The sequence below is a fragment of the Neophocaena asiaeorientalis genome, unplaced genomic scaffold, assembly GCF_003031525.2.
Source record: "Neophocaena asiaeorientalis asiaeorientalis breed wild unplaced genomic scaffold, Neophocaena_asiaeorientalis_V1.1 scaffold124, whole genome shotgun sequence".
NCBI classification, from domain to species: domain Eukaryota; kingdom Metazoa; phylum Chordata; class Mammalia; order Artiodactyla; family Phocoenidae; genus Neophocaena; species Neophocaena asiaeorientalis.
Genome location: NW_020174135.1, coordinates 4,069,318 through 4,089,484, shown reverse-complemented (window position 1 = coordinate 4,089,484; position 20,167 = coordinate 4,069,318). Strand labels below are relative to the sequence as shown.

General features: G+C 40.3%; 1 protein-coding gene across 2 annotated transcripts in view; it reads left to right on the top strand.

Annotated features, from left to right (window-relative positions):
* Positions 1-20,167, top strand: part of ZNF407 (zinc finger protein 407) — a 413,038-nt gene that overhangs the window by 1,211 nt on the left and 391,660 nt on the right. The gene's annotated exons all lie outside the window — the stretch shown is intronic.

The following is a 20,167-nucleotide window of genomic DNA, read 5'->3' as shown; positions in this document are numbered from 1 at the left end:
ACAAACAAAACCCGCTAAGGCAAGGCTCTGTAGTAGCTAATGTCTTACACGATGTGTAAGACAGTTGTGATGATTGCTGATAGTGCAGTTGCTATTGGTGCCTTTTTTTTTTTTTTAAAAAAAAACTTATTTTGGAATAATTTCAGATTTACACGAAAGCTGCAAGATAGAACAGAGTTCCACTGGTGTTTAACAAAGCAAAGTGGCTGCACTTAATAATCACTGGTTCCTGCTTCATGCCAGACACCATTTTAGTGCAGGAGAGAGTAACATATTGCCCTAGATGATTTCAGGGTCCGTTGGAGGAGACAGATACGTAAACAAATGTAATGCCTTTTGCCAAGTGCTGAAATGGAGATACGGGAGCACGGAGGAAATGATCACTGCTGGGGTAGGAGTGATGAGAGCTTTCAGGATATATTTGAGTGGAGATCTTAAGGGTTAATGGCTATTCACTTGATTGATGGGACATTTTCCCCAACATTCATTCTAATTAGGTTTGTTTTATTAGAGGAGAACTCTCTTCTATAAAACAGACTCTTCTATTTGATTCACCTCCCTCTCTCACAGCCCCTCTAAGAAGAGATTTGTTTCACAGGTAATACAGGTTGCGAGAAGCATCCCAGTTTATAAATCCATGAACAGGAGGATAAATGAAAGCTGTGTAGTAATGGAAATACCTAGATCTATACATTTTTAAATTCTTTGATTTTCTTGCTTGTAAATACTTCCTGTGGTTCGATCACAGTCATTATGAGAAGTCATGGAGCACAGTTCTGCACTGTAACTTGGCGTGTTAGATCCCCACACCAGAGGGGACATTTGAGTGTCTTAGCTCTTGCTGCTATAACAAAATACCATAGCCTGGGTAGCTGAAACAACAAACATTTATTTATCACAGTTTTAGAGGTTGAGAAGTCCAAGATCAAGGTGCCGATTCCTGCTGAGGGAATCTTCCTGGCTTGCGGATAGCCACCTTCTTGCTCTGTTGTCACGTGGCAGAGAGCGAGAGAACTCTGGTCTCTCTTCCTCTTGTAAGGACACTGATCCCATCTTGGGGGCCTCACCCTCATGACCTCAGGTAAACCTACCTTCCAGAGGCCCTGTCTCTAAATACTGTCACACTGGGGAGTAGGGCTTCACCGTTCGAATTTGGGCTGGGGGCTGGGGGCGGGAATTATAATTCAGTCTGTAGTGTAGGTTTCTTGGAAGTCTTGTTATTATGTGGAACTCCTCCAAAATAGACTTGATACAGAGCTAAATAGGAAACTGTAAAATTAGAGTTTATATGGCTTTCACTAAAGCAAAGTTAACGCAGTTTTATTTAAAATAATAAGAAATATGATTCAGAGACCAGTTGATGAAAGGGAGAAATTTTAATTGTTTCATTTTGATGAAAGAGAAATCGCTGTGGTTCTCTTTTCACTTTTAGGCCTCATAGAGTTGTCCCCTTTTAGAGGGCATAAGGACTGTGGCAGTGATCTATTTTCATTCTCATTGTCTGATGAGAGGGCTGAGCCCCCTGAAGCTAAGTGACAAACATGTCTCAGAAATTAGTGGCAGAACAAGGATTAGAATCATGCCCCCTGATTTATAGGCTAGGCTTTCTGCTCTTTGAAGCATCAATAGTTCTCAAATTTAAGGTGCATCAGAGTCACCTGGGGGGCCTGTGAAAACACAGATGCTGGGCATCACCCAGGGGCTCTGATTCAGCAGGCCTGCGCTGGGACTGGGAATTTGCACTCCTGACAGGTGCCTGGGTGATGGTGAAGCTGCTGGCTCTGAGGCCACACTTCGGGAACCCTGGCCTCACGTGATGTTGCCTTTGATCTCTCATAAGAGGAGAGTAAGTAAACCTCTGCAGGTTTTACCCGCTTAACCTTTTCCCTGGTACTCAGAGAATCAAGTTTTTACATTTTGTATCACAAACAGTAATGCATAAACAACATATGATTAGATGAAAAATAAAAAAGGACTGGAAATGGAGTATTTCTCAGAGTCATTGTGGCATATTCAAGGGTAATTTTTGGAGACAATTCTAGTGGTCAGGGCCACTTACTATTGAAGGGGCTACACATGAGCTGTGAGAGCCCCCAGTCTTACCAACATTCACACTGAAAAGCGTGTCCAGGTTGATTGCTAGGTTGTATGGAAGTAAAAAGTTACTTCCAGCTTTGTTTTTCTATGCTTTTCTGTGTTGTTTTGTGTACTAAAATGTTCTTTTCTTACATATCAAACTCTTATCGGGCCCAAGGACAGATTATATGCCTGTAATAGATATTGAAGAAATGTAAGTTGAATTAAAAAAGAGTAAGGGGGAAAGTAAGGTAGGTCATTTACCTGGAAAGTTACTCTGCTCTCTAGATGATCCCAGTCTTGGGCATTTATTGAATAATTGCCATTTATTCCCGTTTACACCTTAGTTGCAATTATTGGAATTTTTTTAAAGCATAGTTATTGGAGGAGGTAGCTAGCATTTTTTATGTTAGAGTTAATGAGCGATCCCCATACCTTTTTATCTTGCATCTTAAATGATTTTTAAAAACTTTTTACTTTGAAATAATTTTGGAATTACAAAAAAATTTCAAAAATAGTCCAGAGAGTTCTATATATCTTCTAACCAGATCTCTTTGTTAACACATTATGTAACTGTAGTGCAGTTACCAAAACCGGGCAGTTGATACAATTAATCTAAAGACTTGATTTGAGTTTCACCACTGCTGTGCTTTTTCTGATTCAGCATCCAATCCAGTATCCCACATTGCATTTAGTTATCATGCCTCTGTAGTCTCTTGCAATCTGTGACAGTTCCTTATAGGTTTATATTCCATGACCTTGATACCTCTGAGGAGTACTGGTCAGTTATTTTGTAGAATGTTAGTGGGTTTGAATTTGTGTCATGTTCTTTCAGGATTAAATTGAGGGTTAGGCATTTTTGGCAAGAATACCACAGCGGTGAAGTTTGCCCTCAGTGCATCGCATTGGAATGCACGTGATGTAGATATATTTTATCAGTGGTGAATGTTAACTTTGACCTCTTGGTTGAGGTGATGTCTGACATCTTTCTGTGCTCTAAGATTAAACATTTTCTCTTTGTAATTAATGACCCTCCTAATTTGCCTGATTTTGGTGCAAAAGTTTAAAATAAGTGAACATCTAATGTCAGAATCCTTTGAACCTGACCCTAACTGTGGAATACTTCTTATCTTGGGAGGCTTCAGTACTATTTGTTAGACTCAAACATAGCTGGAAAGGGTAGAGGTTTCACTGCTGGAAGAACAGTTATCTGCTCAAGAACTTATACTTGATCTCGGGCAGTATTCGTCTTGAATTGGCAACAGTGGAAGCTGTTTGTCTGAATTGTTTTGCTTTGGTTCTGTGACCTGTCTCACATGTGTCTTCAGTGCACGACTTTCCATAATTGTGCTGCATTTCTTAAGAATTCTCCCTGGAGCATTTAGAAGATGGATGCACTTCAGTTCATCACCAGGCAGTTGCTCCTGGTATCCCACTGCTTACCCACTTGCTAGCCCATGGGGCTGGGGCACGTGTTTTCCTTGCTAATGGAATTGCTGGCTATATTACACATATAAATTATCTCTGTTTCCGAAATGCGTGTGCCTTTAATATCCCAGCCTGAGTCAGTTGGAAGATACAGACCTGGTTTGTCTCCTCCCAGTGCCTGTAAGCTCCTTGGAGGCAGGGGACAGATCCCTCTTTCTGTTTACTCAGTAACTTGCTTGGTACCTAGCACATAGAGGCACTCAATAAATATTTATGAGTAAATAAATGTTGTTTGTGCATCTTGTTAAGTGTTTTTATAAGCTACCGGAATACCGTGATCATCTCCCCCTGTCAGTACAGCTCTGTAATCTGCACAGTGTCCCAGTCTATGGATGTGCCACGGCGGCTTCATCTTTAAGCGGTACCTCATTGCTGGATACTAGGTTGTTCCCAGTTTTTTCTAACGTAAAGAGTTCCTTGGTGCATATCCTTAAACACATATTTTGTCTGGTTATTTCTTTAAGGTAAATTCTGTGAAGCGTCACTGATAACTCAAAGAAGATACACATTTTAAGGCTTCTGATATATAAATTGTAAAATTACCCTCTTGAAAGGTTGTATAGATTTATATCCTAACCAGTACTATTGAGAATGTACATTTTCCCACACTTTCCCCAGTGCTTTTTTTAAGAATAATCCAACATTTTTTTGGTATTTTTAAAGATGCTTCTTGGAGTGTGGTGAGTGGAGATCATATTCTGACTAATTTGCTAAAACTTTCCAAGTTTTCATGTTGAAAATTTCCAGTTTTTTGTTTTCCTCAATGAGAGAGCAGAATAAACCTCAACAAAAGAGTGATTAACAGCTAACCAATAATTTCACTTGGGGCACTTATTGTGTATAGTTATTGTTGGCTGTATCTGTGGCTCTTACCAAATAGGAAACCTCTTAGCAGTGGGATACATTTCTAATTCACATTATTCACCAGAATCGGCTACAGGTCAATTAAAGGCTTATATATAGAAGGCAAAACTATGAAACTTTTAGAAGACAATGTAGGGCAATAGTTGTGTTACTCTGTTAGAGGGAAAAGGTTCTTAAATTATAGAAGGTGCAAACCATAAAAGAAAGGATTGATGTGTTTGACAACCTTGATATTGACAACTTTTGTTTATTAAAAGAAACCATCAAGAAAGTGAACAGACAAGTCACAAGTGAGAATAGATCTTTTAGTACATATTACCGATAAAAGTTTAGTGTCCAGAAAGGTGAACAACTGCAAATCTATAAGAACAATAGACAAATGGGCAAAGGACCTGAATAGGCATTTCACAGAAGAGGACACGTGAATGCAGAGATGCTAACTTAATCAGTAATTAGAGAACTGCAGATTTGACCAGCGTGGTATATAGTTTCATACACGCTAATTTGGCAACAGTGTAAAAATCTGACAATATCTGCTTTTCAGGAGGGTAGGAAGCATTCTAGTGAATGCTAAGAGGGAGTGTCAGTTGGTACAATAACTTTGGAATTAACTAGTAAAGAGGTGTGTACCCTTTGACCCAGTAATTCCACTCCTATGTCTTTATCCTAGAGTGTTGCTTCTGTGTTGTGTTCCCATCATCTCCTGGGAAGTTGTTAGAAACGCACATTTTGGGGACCCACCCTAGACCTACTGAATCAGAAACTTTGGGGATGGGCCAGCTTTCTGTTCTAGCAAGCTCTCCAGGTGATTTGATGCATGCTAAAATGGGCAAACCACTGCCCCAGAGAAACTTGGGTCCATGAATGACTGGAGACATGTACAGGAATGCTCACCCTTGCACTGTTTGTAAAAGATAAATCTTGGAAGCCACGGTCATCACAGGAGAATGAATAAATTGTACTATATTCCTGTAATGAAGTACTGTGCCGTTGTGAAACCCAATGGACTTCAGTCACATGCATCACCAAGGATTAGTATCAGGAACGTTAACTTGAGGGAAAAAAAAGCTACTTGCAGAAGAATGCATCTAGTATTTTTCCCTTTTTCTTTTTTAAGTTTAGAAACATGCAAAACAGAATGCATATTGTTAGGAATACAGGTATGGCAAAGTAGTAAAGAAAATAGGTAAATTATAAACAAAATACAAGTTAATGGGTAGCTCTGTAACAAGAGGGAAGGTGATAGGCACACCAAGAGGGACTTCAAAGACAAGAATTTAATTTTCTTAAACTGTGATCTGTACTCAGATTTTTGTTATATTATGCTTAATATCTTTGTACACATTAAAATTATTTTTATATCTACCAAATATTTTAAAAACAAACTTTCCTTTTTGCAGTGTCCGTCTACACAGGGACTATTCAGTTTGTATGAAAAAAATAATGATGGGGGTGATGGTGGTCAAGATACATTCTTGTTGGACTGTGATGTAACAGTACTGTCCGGAGTAGAGATATAAGGGAGAAGACTGGTTTCGAGGGTACGGAGTGTTAACACTTGCTGAGCGCTCACTGTGCAGGCACACTGTGTGCTGAGTTTACACTCATTAGCTGAGGATTGAGCCACCCAATGAACCTGGGGGGTGGTGTGTCAGATCACTATTGCCCCGTGTCACAGAGGCGGGGAGGTCCTGTGGGCACAGAGGGGGAAGAGGTGGAGGAAGTCTCTGACTCTGTCAGAGAAGGTCGGAGGAAGACAGTCGTAGACAAAGCAGAGTTGTGTCCCAGAGTGTTGTGCATTACAGAAAGAAAGGCCAAGTCAAAGTAGGAATGGGAGTAGAGAGCAGGACTGGTGAAGGATGTATTCACCCCCATTTTCCGAGTTACTTGATTTTGCTAGGTTTGTTTTTAAACCAGTGTACGTGACTTTATTATTCTAGTAAATGGCAAGTCTAGAAAGCAGAAAAAGTAATTGTATTTTGTTGTTAGTTCTAAGGATTGCATCTTCCAGTTTATTAGGAAGTGGTAGTATCATGCCATAGGATTTAGGAAATCATACTTCTTTGCTTAGGTTGCTAAAAAGGGCAACCTTTTGTATCCCATATTATGAGGACTATTTTAAAATAAACATTACTTATGCTGTAAACCTTTTTAAGCCATCGTGGTGTGACAGTCGCTCCTTGAAATGAGCAAGTATAGGAAAAATAAAAAGATGGTTATAGAAGCCCTAAGTCAAGTTACACATCCTATGGAACCAAATAGTTGTACTATTTTTGTTTGATATTCGTAGTGCTAAATTTGTCTAAAGCAGAACTGTCAAGCATTTGTAATTACGTAATGTCATACTTTCTAACAGAGCCAGCCCCTCACTAAGAAGTTGACAGCCCGTGAGAGTCCTTCCATAGCAGGATGTCTGCATTTCAGACACATATAGTGCTTGTCGCAGATCCCTGATGGGCAAATGTAGAAAGTAGGCTTCTTCAAATGGGTTTTAAGGTACTTCAGCTCTTCTAGTTTCAGCTGTATTTTGCTAAAGCTAGATAATCTCAGTCTTAGTGTTTTTCAGTGTGTTTGATGTTCATACTTTTGTTTTCTCTTATATGCTGTACTTTTTACTTTTTATTAAAAAACAAAATAGTTTTAAATAAAAAGTAAGGTAATAAGAAGCCTCCTTGGGAAAAGACATTGCTTAACACAGTTGGAGTAGTACCAGGTTACATCATCCAATGTAACCAAAGCCTAGCTTGCTTGTCAGTTACTAAATATAATGGAAACTTTGTGTTTTAAACCTAGAACAAGCAACAAACCACTTCTTTCCAAGGGTACAATTCATTTGTGAATTACTGTGAATTAAGGATCAAAATTTGATATATAATTATTGGATCAGTTATTAAAGAATGGGGAATCACAGTTATATGAGTGCATAAAATTATAAAACTGTTAGAATTTAAACTAAGGTGTAATGTACGTTTAAAAATAGCCTAGAAAATTTAGATCATTCAAAGAGTGGTAGTAGAAATTATAGTCTTTCAGAAAATGAGACCAAATGACTTTCATTAAGAATCTTCAGGGTCCATAATCTGGTTTCCTGTAGGGGTAGTGTTTAAAACCCTAGGGTTTCAGGGTGGTAGATTGAGACAGTGTTTGCTGAAAGTCACGTTCAGAATACTGTTGTGTGGCCAGTTGTTATGTAGGCAAATGAGTTTGGAATCTGGTGTGATGGCCCTGTTTAGTGCAGTACATTTTTCTCCTTCCTGATTCACCTTTCTTCCTTCCCCTTTTTTCCCTCTCCTCCTCTGCACCTCATCTCTGTCTGGTAGGTGTATGTTAAGTATATATTGGTTTTTTTTTGAGGTTAGGAGGGACTTTTATCCAGTGCATCCCAAATCTGGCTTATCAGAATCAAACAGGGAGCTCTTTAGAACTACAGGCTTTGGTCCCCACCTCAGACTTTCTTAATCGGAATCTGTCCACGTGTAGGTCCAAGGGATTCATGTTTTGATGATTAGCTAAATTTGTCAAATGACTGACATTGTGTATAATTCCCTTGTTTTACAAATGTGGAAGTAGCTCTTAGTAGGCTCTTCCAGGGGCAGTTGCATTTCTCAAAACAGGTCTTGGTAAGTCTTATAAAGATTAAAAGCCTTCATTAATGGTAGAATGACAAGTAGTGTGATAATTTTTGGATTGGTGTGTGGCAGAGCTGGCTGGCTGTCCACCTACATCAGTTCTTCCCTTCCGCAAGGGACGATTGCACAACTCTAGGTGACATTTTTCAGATTTCTTTTCAGTGAAGCAGGAATTAGTGGAAGTGGTAGGTGCCACTTTTGAGCCAAGGCTTTTAAAGAAGCAAATGCCCTGCCGCTTTCACGCTTGCTTTCGTCTTCTGTCAGCTGGATGCAGAGAATGAGGAAGCTCTGAGTCAGAGCATCAAGTTGGAAAGAGCCAGGATTCCTGAATCAGCTGGGAGCCGACTGCCTGCAGACCTGGAACACCTGCCTTGGGAGTTTACAGGAGCGAGATAGGAACTTGTGTCTGAGCCATTTTCAGGTCCACTTGTTATAGCAGTTATGGAATTAGGGCATTAACTTCTTGTTAGGGTGATTCTAGCCACTGTACCACATCTGAGGGAAAGGCAGTTTATGAATATGTAGAAAATTAGTATTCTGCAGTCTTTCTTCTCCACATATATAATTCTCTTATCTATTCCTCAGACTGCAGAAGCGTAATGTTACAGAGTTAGGACATTCTGTTAGGCCGCAGTGTTTTCTTAAAGGTATAATCTGAGGTAGCCAGTACTCGTGTGAAAATTAGTAAGTGAAGACTTGTGATGCCAGCTATGAAGGGTTGCCTGCCGTGGGGAAGGGAGGGATTTTCAGAACACTCTTATTTACAGATGAATTTAGAGTTGAGGATTCTTATCTATTTTTATTGACTTCTTAGAATTTATACAAAAAATTAGTAAATAAATAAGGTATGAATGTAGAGTTTTCCACACTTTAGTCATTTATTTACTCCTTCATTGTTTTTGCTATATTTTACTCCACAGTATTTTACCTCACTTTTTATTTTTTAAATTTAGCCTTGTCATAAGAAGTAATGTATGTGGAGTCATGGGTTGGTATGTTATTTTTTTCCCCTAATATTCATGCTAATAATACACACTTACTTAAAAGTCCTTACTTGTGGCACATAACTTTATTTTAAATGCCAGTAGTGTATTTCTGTCATACTTGGGAAATACTGTTCACATGATGGATACTATTTTAGTGTCTTCAGTGCTTAATCCATAACATTCTTATTGATTGATTGATTGCCATGCTGAGTGGCTTGTGGGATCTCAGTTCCCCAACCAGGGATTGAACCCGGGCCAGGGCAGTGAAACTGCCAAATCCTAACTGCTGGCCCACCAGGGAACTCCCCATAACATTCTAGTAGAAGTAACTGCAGTCACCTGGAAGCTAGCAGACCAGCTATGCCTAGTGGGACTCTGGGTACAGTGTTTTCCTATTCACACTGTAGACTGTTATCAGTACTCTCTTTGCTACTGGAAATAGTCATTAGCATCCTTAAATCTAATCACATTAGAGAGCCATTTCCAGAAACCTCCGTTCCGATTCAAGGGAAAATCCTATTCCTCTAGAACCACTCTCAGTATCAAAATCTGTATCAGTCAGGATTCCCTAGAGAATCAATAGGATGTATACAAATATATATGAGGAGATTTTTTTTTTATAGGAGTTGGCTAATGTGGATATGGAGTCCTAGAAGTCCCACATTCTTATTTCTGCAGGCTCAAGAAACAGGAAAGCTGGTGATATAATTCAGTCTGAGTTTGATGGCTCAAAAACCGGGAATGCTGATGTCTGAGGGCAGGAGAAAGTGGACGTCCCAACTCAAGGGAAAACAGCAAATTTGACCTTCCTGCACCTCTCCACCGTCTTGCTCTATTCAGGCCCTCAACAAATTGGGTGTTGCCAGCCCACACTGGTGAGGGCGGACATTTTTTATTCAGTCTGCCATTCAAATGCTTATCCCTTCCAGAAATACCCTCACAGATGGACGTGGAAATAAATAATATTTTACTGGCTGTCTGTGCATGCCTTAGCCTCACACATACAGTTAACCATCGCAGTACTTTTGGTCAGCTGACCTAGCATGGCCTTAGTGGCACGTTTTCCTGCCACCACAGGATCCAGTCTGAGAACACGTAGCACGTTTAGTTGTCACGTCTCTTTAGCCTCCTTTAATCTGGAACATTTCCATAGTCTGTCTCTGTCTTTTATAACACTGACATTTGTGAAGAATGCAGTCCTCCCACATTTTTTTTGGTCTTCAAATAAAACACTCCTCACTCTGTGTTGTGTGCTGTGTCCTCTTAATTAGCTGCAGGTCTGGCATTCTCAGCTGCAGTGATGCCCAGGTGTCCCGTCCTCCTCAGGGCGTTACATCTGCAAGCATCCCATGTCCACCGTCGTTGAGGATGTTAATTTGATCACCCCTGGCAAGGCGTAGCTGAGTTATCCACCGTATAATTACTGAATTTTTTTTCTTCCCTTGCAGCAAATAAGCAGTTTGTAGGGAGATGGTTTAATGCCATTCAGACATCTTGCACATCAAAATTGCCCCCCCAGAACTGGCATCCATTGATAGTTCTTGCCCGATAGTCTGTCAGTATGATTTTCTATCCCCTCACTCCCTCCACACTTACCAGTTGGCCCTCAGCATTCTGCTGTAACCTTTGCCCTGTCAGCCTGTCCATTTGTGTGTCTAGTCAGTCTCTCTGTCTGTCTCCCTCTCTCCCAGACGTCAGTATGGACTTCTTCATACCTGCTTTTAATGGTTTACTGGCACTAACGACTGTGGCACTCATGTTGTCCCAGATTTAGTCAGTAGGCACCTCTTCAAGCTGACTCCTGTGTCTTTGTCCCAACATTTTCTAAAAGCATTTCTCCCCACTTCGAGACATGATGAGATTCTTCAGGCTCATGGTGTACTGACCCTGCCCCCGGCCTAGAATCTGCCATTCCTCGAGGAACCGGGTTCTGTTTAGTGAGGAGGTATCGGAGGCCGAGATGGGGGTGCCAGCTGTGCTTGTTATTGGTCCCCCTCCTCCTCTCTTGAGTTTAGTGGGCGGTCCGATGGCCCTAGGGATATTTCTTGGTGTCCCTGGGTGTTTGACCAAAATTAGACCCCAAACATCTCTGACGTTTACAAGTCACCCCTTAAATTTACTTTTATTTGTAAGATTTTGATACTCAGTTTAGTCTTAGAACCACAATCATAAATGTATTTCTACCTGAGGGCTTGCTCTTCCCATCTTGAGAGGAGTTATCATTTTCCGTTACTTACCATGTGTAGAGACTTTTATTAAGCTTCCCCCTTAGTTTCCTCGCCCCCCCCCGCCAAAGTAATATATCTAGGAAAGAGTATAGGAAAAAGCCAGGAAGAAGAAGAAAAAATTAACCTATAATTTCATCACCCAGAGGAAAATAAAAACTATTAACCTTATTAGATAATTGGACTTGTTTAGAACTATATCCATTTTTAAAATTTAATACTGAAGTTTTGTCTTTTCTAAATATACTTTCTTAACACTCATATCTTTGATACCTAATAATTTATATTCCAAAAATCTTGAGGCTTGATAGTTTTATCATGTGTTAGCTTACTGACATTTGGAATTAGTGCTTTCCAGATTTCTTCCAAAACTAGTAGTTTTAGTCTATTTTCCTTGCCGTTCTTTGATTAGCCATGGTATTAATCCATCTCTTCAGTGGACCTGAGGAATCTGTTAAAGCAAGAACTGTATGGAACGTGTCTTTAGCTGTTTTTTTGGTTATTTTTCCTCCATTTTTACGTTTTGGAAATAGCCTTTTTCTTCATAGTATTCCTGCTGGAATGAAACACAGATCCATTCTTTTTTCTGCTGGTTGAGTGTTCAACATTTTTTTTATTGTCAGCGAGGGATTTTCTCATGGAATTTAGAAATCTTAGTCCCCTCTCACTTTGCAAATGAGGAAACCGAGGCTCAGAAAAGTTAACTGTTTGCCACGTGTCCTGCAGTGTATTGTTGGAATAGTTGGGCCTCCTTGTACATTAATGTTCCTTTTCACTAGTGCTTAACATGTTCAGTGTAAATGCATTGTGTTTCTTTAATTTTTTTCTCCTCGTTCTCTTCCCTTCCTCAGCATTCGTATGCTTTGTGCTTCATTTTCTTGCCTTTTGAAAAAGATGAAAGGAAAATTTAAGGAAAGTATACTGACTTTTATTATGGGATGCTTTTTTTAATGGCTGCATTATAAATTCTTGAAAATAAAGGGTCTAAAGGGTCTAATGAGAAAGCAGGGGCTCTATCACATGTACCTCTCCCCCCGCCGCCCTGCCTTTTAGTGAATAGACTGTTTAAACTAAATTAAGTAAAGGATATAAATTCTGTCGTTTCAGTTTTAATATTTCATGACTGATTTTATAGATGAAATTATGTTTTACAATAAATAGGAAGAAGAATTTATACAGCCTGTTCTATTTGATGTGAAACAGCAAATCCCATTTCTCTTTAGCTGTAAAGAAAATTCATTATAATGTCTTTAGTTGTAAGAGATGGTTTCATTGTGATTAGCTATACTGGTAATAAAACAAGCTTTTCATATGGCATAAGATACAAACGATCCTGTGTCTGCTTTCAATGGCATTGAATTTTTTCATTTTCTACTTTACTCATAGAATCTTCATTCCTTTTATTATTTTATTCCAATAAGAATTTCCTTTCTTAAAAAAATCGAAACAATTAGAAATACTAGCAAAACATTGATATTAAAAATACTTTTTGAAAGGAGATATATTAAATACCACAAAAGGTACATTTGTCAGAGATGGTTGATATAAGATAGTCGTAAAATTAACTTTATTACAGGATCAATTAACGTATTTGGAAAATAGTACTTGAAGTGTAGGAAGATTTAAAAAAAAGAAATAGCCAGGTAAGAAGGCTGAGCTAACTTTACAGTTTATTTTTGTCCTGTGATTTGTTGTTTTTTATTAGTATTAATACATCTTCACAAGTAGTGTTGGAAAGGTGGCAATCTTTGATGAAGGGATGATGACCTACTTATTCTGTTATGGTTACCATGGTTTGATCCCTTTTAGTATGACTTTTTCGTGATTGTTTAGCTCTCACTTAGGCACTAAAGAAATATTCTAAATTTTAACTTGCACACAGGATCAAACTGCATATTTGAAATAGGTACCCCTGGAATAGAAACAATATTCTATTCTGACTTGAGTGAGAATTTTTTTCTCCATCTGATAGTTTTACTTTACTCTGACCATTTGGGCTTAGGAGCAGATAGTTCTAGCCTGCTTGTCTTCCGTGCGTCCTTGGACTGGCTGGGGAAGGTTCTTTTTAGGATTAAGCTGGACATGGCATGTGAGATGCTTTGGAGGTGAAGCTTAACCAGGTACAGGTCCTGTGGCCGGAGACCCCTACATCTCCTGAGCTTGGATGCCTCCTGCCAGGGGAAGGTGTGGGAGTTACGCAGTCTGGGGGCCAGGATTGCGGCCTGTTCAGCCCCGATGACCTGTGGCTGTCCATGGGTTAACTGCATGGGCCGCTCCCTCAGGTTTGGGGAATGTTAGGTTGTAGGCTGCTACCAACTCGACTCTAGCAGGGCTTATAAGAAGGAAAAGCCTCCTCCAAAATGAGCAGGTCTTTCAGAAATATTAGGACTTTTATTCCATACAAATCTAAATTTAAAATTCCACCATATCTCTTTAATAACTCTTGATTTTATTACACCACCTTTTCACTGTAAGCTATATCAGATCTGATTTTGTTAGTGGGAAGGGCATCAATGTAAATGTCAGTTTCTTAAGTTCTAAAATCTTACGGAAGTTTGTTAGGAATTCTGCCCTCGAGATGCATGTCGGAGTATGCTTCACTTAACGTTTATTGACCTCCTCCTGTGTAGCTTAATACTCTTTTGCTAGTACAGAAGATCCTGTTAAAGGTTGGAGCATATAGGAAAGGAAATTATGTATAAACTACATATAAAGGAGGGGTGAACTTGAGCCGGTCTGTTCCTGACAGGGTGTAAAGGGAGAGAACAGGCATTACATTAGTAGTCCAGTCCTATATAACAAATTACGTCAAAACATGGGGCTTCAAGCCAGTTTCTGCGGCCAGGGATTTGGGAGTGGGCTCACCTGGGTGGCTGTGCGCCAGGTCTCTCGTGGGCCGCCGTCCCTGAAGTGCCTGAAGGCTCTCCTGGGGCTGGAGGAGCTGCTCCCTCGTCGCTGTCGTCAGAGTTCTTCTGGCTCTTGGTAGTGAAGCTTCAGTCCCTCACCACCTCCTGGAGCCCCCATTGTGGGCTGCAGGGGTGCCGTCCTGCTTCCCCAACAGGGTGCTGTCAAGGGAAGGGGGAAGGCCTGAAGCATGGTGGGGCACCCTAACTCCCGCTATTTCTGTCCCTTCTAGGCAGGCCATCAGGCCAGCCCACACCAAGGTGAGGGCTAGCCCCACCCTTTACCGGGAGCGCCAGAGAATTCTGTGGACTCATTTTGAGCCACCACAGGCATTTTCCTGGGTGGGGAGAAGCACAGGTTCACACACATAGCTGAGGAGAGCTTTGCAGCCAGTTCTTGGGACAGTGAGGAGGTGGGCTTTAGTGGACCCAGGATTCACGTGCCAGTCCCGTTGCAGGTGACCACAACAACTATGTTACACGTCCATTTGTGGTAGATTGCCTCCAGTGTTATCTAGTAAACGGTTTTTAGGGTGTTACATTATACTCTTTTGTCATGGAAGAAATTATTCAACTTGTGAGCATTTTCATAGAAAAGTGTTTTTGGTTTTTTTTTGGGTAGGATCAGATGCTTTGTTTTGTGGTCTCTGTTAGGCATTGATGCTTCTGATGGGAGAGTTTGGTGAGAGGAGGATTACATAAAGTAAAGTGCCCTTTTAATTACCCTTATGTTATGCACTTGGTGTTTGTAAGGACAACTGATGCTTCAGAGTTTCTCATTAGCAGCCTCCCCATAGGGATGTGGTGGTACTGTATTAAGTTAGTGGTAGTATAATGGTAAGAGACGTATTTTCGATCAGAAGTCCAGTTTAAATGGTAGGTTAAGAAAGACATCTGAGTAGTCCGCTAATTTCCCTTTATTCTTGTCTCAGCTGTCACCACTGCACATCATAATAGGCTCGTAGGGCGTTTCACCTGCCCTACCTTGACCTCCCAGGCCCAAAGGGAAAGGGTGAAGGCCATCCGGAGTTTCTGTATATGCCTGTGTGTGCACACCTGCCCTGCCACACACGTGCCCCCTGCTGTGATTTTACTCTTGGCCTGGTGCCAACGCGTGCCAACTTCACAGCGTTTGCATCAGGAATTTGGGTCAGTCTAGGAGGGATGAGGGCGAGCTGGCCTGGGGTGCAGGTGGGGAGAGCTGGTCTCCTGTGTGGATGGCCTCGTCCTACTCCTGGCGAGCGTGTCCCTGCGTGTGTGAGAGACAGAGCTCAGCCTCGCTTACGTACACTCAGCACGAAAGAGGAACGGGGTGAAGAGAGACACGAAGGCGAGAGGTGGAGTGAAAGGGGAAAATTTCATCCGTGCTGCCCACAGTAAGGTTAGCATATGAAATGGTCGAATAGCTGGTATGTTTCTCTACTAGTTCCTGGAATACTTTCTTAAAAATGCTGAAAAAAACTTCCTGTGAGAAATGGCCACCAGGTGTCATCAGAATGCTGCTGCTATTGATTTGTTTTATTATTGTTCTTTTTTTTTAATTTTAAAGTTTTATTTAATTTATTTTTTTATACAGCAGGTCCTTATTAGTCATCAGCTTTATACACATCAGTGTCTACATGTCAGTCACAACTGCCCAGCTCATCCCACCACCACCACCATCCCCCACCGCTTTCCCCTGTTGGTGTCCATACGTTTGTTCTCTATATCTGTGTCTCAATTTCTGCCCTGCAAACCGGTTCATCTGTACCATTTTTCTAGGTTCTTATTATTGTTCTTAAAAAGTATATGCATGTTTTGATTTTTCTTGCACTTTTAAAATTTTCTTTTGTTTTTAAACTGTAGCAGAGAATATTTCAGTTAGAGCAGGGATTTTCTTTTGGGACATTTTCTTGGTGAGCTAATAATTTTTTATAGGTAAAATTGAAGATCACTATATAAAACGTATTTATTTATTTACTTTTAGTTGAGGAACAACTACTAGTTGAGAATTTGGATGAGAGTAGAAACTATAAATGGAATTGCATATTTGAAAATCTTTGGCACAGTGAGGATGTGTGTTGAATGGTAATTGATGAATTTGTGTAGGAACCGTATGCTTTAAGAAGATTTGGTTTAATAATATATCTCATTATTTTAGTCTAAATACCTACTAAGTCTTCTGAATTTTGAAACCTTGCTGTGGGAAGAAATCGGAGACTCACTGGCTTCTCCAATGGGTACAAGCACCACGACTTTCAGAAAGAACAGGGATTCTGCCTTACTTACTTTGAGTGTTGACAGTGAGTCCCATGCCTGTCCTGTTGTTTTGCTTTGTTCATAGAGAATTAAAGGTGCTTTCTGGTACATGGTAGGCTTTCCATAAATGTTGAGTGAATGAATTAAATCTGCCTCCAGAAAAGAGTCCTTGAACTTTCCCAGTTGGGTATTTTGAATTCCGCTATAATAACCTAATAAGCTTTCTGATGAAGGTTTTTCTTTTTAAAAAAAGAAAAAGAAAAAAAATATATAAAAGGTTCCTCATTTCTGTTGAATCCCTTCTAGATCACTTTAAGATACTTACTAAATCACCTTGCACTCCCACTTAACTGATGTCATTCTAGTTCAGGCCTTACAACTTAAACTATTATTATAATGTGCTCTTTCTGCCTCTAGACTTTCTCTACCCGTGATATGTCCTGCATACTGAAAAATGAGTCTTCCTGAAGCAGTGCTGTGTTTCGGTGACTCCCCACTGACACTACTGAATAAGTTCCAGTTCTTAATTCGGAGCCTCTTATGATGTGGTGTTGGTCATCTGCCTGGGTTTTAAGTTGCCCTGCAGTAGAAAGCCAGGGCTGTAGCTGTCTGCACTGCTGACAGTCTCACATGCTCATTGCATGTGCTTTGCGGCTTTGCTAATCCCTTTTTTCTGCTTGAAGTGTTTAACTGTTCCTACCTGCCCCCTCAACAAAAGAAAAAAACAGTTTTAGTGTCCTGGGGTTTAGCTCAAATGATATTTCTCCTCTTTTAGCCAAATAGTCTACTTGGCAGTATGGTCCCTTGCTCATTTATACTGCTGTAGTTCTTTGTTTATATCACACATGTGACCGTATGTGGCCTTGTATTAGAGTTCCTTTCCATATATGTCACATGGCTCCTAATAGAATATGAGCCTGCTGAGGGCAAAGGATGTGTTTGTATCATTATAGTTCTTTCATTTTCTAGGCAACTCAATATATATATTTGTTGAATGTTTGTTGTTCTTTCTTGGTATAATGAGATGTTGAGTTATTTCATTAATTTCAAAAGTCAATTGGGAAATAACAGATGTAGAAACATTTCCTCCTTTTGTTTTAGAATTTTTGGAGCCATTATATGGGAGATAATGAAGAGCCTCATTATTTTGCTTCTGCATATTAATATAGTCATTCTTTTGTCTCCAAAAATGTATGAGTCATGCGCCGTCTATATAGCATTGACTCTGAATAGTTGTACGTGTGTGGGTCTTCCGTGGGTTGGTGTTTGTGTGTTCTGTGCATGTGTACCTGCTAGTGTCCGTAGCGAAGGTGATGTAGCCGCGGGCCACAGCGGTGTCGGAAGAGGAGGAGATGAAAGGACTCGTTATTGAAAGAAATTCTCACCGTTCTAGATTAAGGGTTAAAAGGTTTTTTAAAATAACTCCTGTTGTGGACGTTTTCAAACATATATGTATGCAAACACATAGAAAATTGATAGAATGGCATACTGAATCCCCATGTAACTGTCACTCAGCTTTCAGCACTGTCGGTACCTAGCCTTCGCTAGGCTCCTTTCCTGGACCATTTTAAAGTGTATCTCAGACACTTTTCATTTCATCAATAAATACTTAGATAGGAGACATTCCTTATTTCACAGTGAGATACTTGTTCATTCTAGTACCTGTTGTGTGCTTGGAATTGATCTAGGCTCTTGGGACATGTGAGTGGATAAAATAAACCAGGCCCTTACGTTCTAGCTTGGGAGACAGAAAGCAAGCTAGACACATAAATAACCAGCACAAGGAAAAAATTGATTTCATCAAAATTTAAAACTTCTGCTTATCAAAAGACAACATTTATAAAATGGAAAGGGAGAAAATATTTGTAAAACATGTATCTGACAAAGGATTTATATCCGGAACACATAGGCTCAGTAATAAAACAGACAAGTGATGTAAGAAACGGGCCAAAGGCTAACAAGGACTTTGCAAAGCATGTAGCATCATTCAGCACCATCGCTAGTTACCGGGGAAATGCAGAGTAACTTCACACACACTCACTAGAAAGACTAAAACTGAAAAGGCTGACAGTGTCAAATGTTGGTGAGGAAGTGGGTCAGTCACAATTCTTGACACTGCTGGTGGCCGTATAAAGCAGTGCAGCCACCTTGAACATCAGTCAGGCGGTTTCTCGTACAGTTAAGCACACACACCTGCCCTCTAGCCCAGCAAGGCCACCCCTAGGTGTGTACATAAAAGCAGTGAGAATCTATGTTCATGAAAGACGTGTGCAAGAATATTTATAGCAGCTTTATCATAACAGCCCAAAAGGGAAGTAGCTCAGTGTCCGTCAACAGGACTGTAAATCTGTGTGGTGGAGTAGTGCTCAGCACCGAAGTGGAGCACATTGCTGAGCCATGCAGCACAGACATCGTGCTGAGTGGAAGAAGCCAGACCCTCCTTCCCGCCGGAAGTGTATATATTGTCTGATGTCATTTGTATGAATTTCTGGAACAGGCAAAACTAATCTATTGTGGAAGAATTCTGAGCGGCGGTTGCCTCCGGGTGCGGGAGCGGGGAGGGGAGTGGGATACGGGGACTGAGCGTGAAGGGCTTGAGAGGGTTCTGGGGGGAGAAGGCAGTGTCCTCTGTCTTGAGAGGGACAGTCCTGAGGGACCCTCAGCAGCTCTCTGGGCTTCTCTTTCTGCCATCTCTCCTCTCCTTTATTCTGCCCCACAAGCTCTAGCCGCCCTCCTCTCTGCTGGGAGGTCCCTGGGCTCTGTCTGTGGCCTGCGTCCATTCTTCAGGCAGTAAGCTGGCGCTCACCTGGTTTGTTTCTCATCTCTCAGGATCACTATCTTTTGGTGCCTGATCTCCAGTGTCTTGTGCTGTTGTTTCATAGATTCTGTTTTTTTCTTTTTTCTTTGTTTCATGCATGAGAGTAGATCCAGTCCCTGTGACTCTTGACCAGAAGTCGATGTCCTGGACTGGACAGTATATCTATTGAAAAAAAAAAGTCTCACCCCTTAAAATGCAAGGCAGAGATTTTGTTTTTTCTTTGCTTAATTCCAGTATCTAGTACAACCAAAAATACCTGGCATACAGTAGGCCCTAAGTGAAGATTTTGGAACAGACACATGATTCATTCTTTCTTACTTCCTTTCCTCCTTTTACTGTTGAATTACAAATGTTGAATAGCAAACCCAATGCTTTATCTAAAACAGCATTTTCTAAAAGGTCCTTTGGAACACTGGCCTCTTGATTCTTTATAAACAAAGGGCTCTGTAATGAAATTAGTTTGGGAAACACTTATGTACTGAGAAATTCTGTGATAAAGACACTTGTTTAAACCAGAGTTTTCTACACTTATTTGACCAGGAATATTTTTTCCCCTCAAAACACCTATTGACCTTTTATATAATTTATCTTTTCTGTAACACATTCTGAAGAAATGATGATCTGATGTTGTACATCTTGTAAGTGTAATAAAACTATATACATTTATCTTTTTCACTCTTTTATAAGAGTGATACAATATGTTACTATATTATATTGTAATAAATACAAGGTATTTTTGTATGTAAATTACATATGATAATTTATATATTTTTAAGCAACTTTATTGGGATATTCACATACCATACAATTCACCCATTCATACTATGATTTAATGGATTTAAGTATACTCACAGACATGTGCAACCATCGCCACAGTAAATTTTAGGACGTCTTCATCACCTTTTAGATATTATCCACCACCGCTACCCCACTGTCTCCC